The following is a 2,255-nucleotide window of genomic DNA, read 5'->3' on the forward strand; positions in this document are numbered from 1 at the left end:
ATAAATGAGACTGAAATCCAATGTGGTTACGTCTGAGTATGTTATCTGTGTAACAACCAAATATTTCTAGAGACTGTTCTATTCTCCCTTAAGCATTTTTTTAAATGTTGCCTTCTCTGATCTAGTTATTGAGAAATTATTTAATAATCACAGTTTTTTCCATGCATTTCTTTTTTTATTTTAATTTTATTGGAGTATAGTTGATTTACAATGTTGTGTTAGTTTCAGGTGTACAGCAAAGTGGTTCAGTTATATATATACATATATTCATTCTTTTTATAGATTCTTTTCTCATATAGGTTATCACAGAATATTGAGTAGAGTTCCCGGTGCTATACAGTAGGTCCTTATTGGTTATCTGTCTTATACATAGTAGTGTGTGTGTTCAACCCAAGCCCCTGATTTATTCCCCCGCCATGTTTCCCCTTTGGTAACCATAAGTTTGTTCTCGATATCTATAAGTCTGTTTCTGTTCTGTAAATAAATTCATTTGTATCTTCATTTTTAAATTAGATTCCACACCTGAGTGATATCATATATTTGTCTTTCTCTGACTTACTTCACTTAGTATGATAACCTCTAGATCCATCCATGTTGCTGCAAATAACATTATTTCATTCTCTTTTATGGCTGAGTAGTATTCCATTGTATATATGTACCACATCTTTTTTACCCATTCCTCTGATGATGGACATTTAGGTTGCTTCCATGTCTTCGTTATTGTAAACAGTGCTACAATGAACATTGGGGTGCGTATATCCTTTCAGATTATGGTTTTCTCAACCACAGCTTTTAAATTGAGATCCCAATTCTACTACTTAGTTTCTCTGTGTCTATAGGAAAATTATGTAAATGTTTTAAGCCTCACTTTCCTCATCTGTAAAATGGGGATAAAAGTAGTACCAACCTCTCTGAACACAATATCTCTGTGCCAATCACTGCTTAAGTAGTATTGCCGCATTTTACAGATGTAGAATTTGAATGCTTAGTAGCTAAATCCACCCAAGATCATACAGCTAATAAGAGGTAGAAGTAGGATCTTGTCCCAGATTTCCCTGACACCAAGCCCAAAGTTTTATAGTTTTGCTCCCTCTTCGGAGAGTTTTTAATGGTTTCATATGTTTCTACCAATCTCTGGGAACCGTGGTCTATATTAAATTTTAGCACAGAATACTGCTGAATAGGAGTAGACCACCATAGGTTCCTGTATGTATTAGTGTTTTTAGTGGTTCATAAGTTTTATCCAGGGGCAAAGGATTGTTGTTCATTTCCAGAAGTGTGTAATTGTCTGAACCAGAAAGGGCTTAACTCTGTCATGTACCACTTCACTCTGTGAAGCCTCTTTTTTTTAACTTTTAATCAATAGAATAATTAATATTCCTAAAAGGAAGTTGAGGTGATCAGAATAAATGTGTACATTTTTAATAAAAATTATTCCTGTTAATTGCATGGGTAGTGTGCAGATTTTATAGAAAAAGAACAGATATCAAAATGAGGTGGTTTCCATCTTCAATATTCCTTGAGTTAAAATAACATACTAATATGAACTCTAACAGAAATGGAAAGTATATTTCTATGGTACCTGTCTTTATTTATTAAGAAAAATCCAAAATCAACAATTATTTTTTAATGCCTGTTTAATTTTATGTCAGATGCTATGGTGGGTGCTAGAGACACATATGTGTATTCTTCAAAACCATTAACAGGTATTGTTGCTCTTTCCTCTCCTCTCCTCCACTCCACTCTTTGCCAAATTAATTTCTGCTTATCCTTAGATCCAGTTTAAATGCTACTTCCTTAGAAAGGCCTTTCAGGGCAGTCTCCTCTCCCCACCTATCCTCTTTCCTTAAGCCCTGTTCTTTTCTTCTTTGTACTTATTACAATTTTTACCATATAATTGGTTGGATATTTTCTTAATGTCTGTCTCTCCTGCTAAACTGTTCTCCTTCATTCATCATTCATCCATTCAATGGGAATTTATTGAATACCTACTAAGTGTCAAGCACTCTTAGGTGCACATCTGAGATGAAGAGAACAGGGATGGACAAGAAAAGATCACTGTCCTCATGAACTTAACATGCTATTGGGAAGATGAACAAAAATTAATCAGAGAATTTGAAAACATTAAGTGTTATAAGGAAAACAAATTAGGGTAAAAGGATAAGTAGTGACAGGGCAAAGGAGACAGGCTATTTGGTCTATTTATGTAGGTAAGTCAGTGAAAATCACAAGTGGTGAGCAAAAGTCTAAATGAT

The sequence above is a fragment of the Delphinus delphis genome, chromosome 8 (genome assembly GCF_949987515.2).
Source record: "Delphinus delphis chromosome 8, mDelDel1.2, whole genome shotgun sequence".
NCBI classification, from domain to species: domain Eukaryota; kingdom Metazoa; phylum Chordata; class Mammalia; order Artiodactyla; family Delphinidae; genus Delphinus; species Delphinus delphis.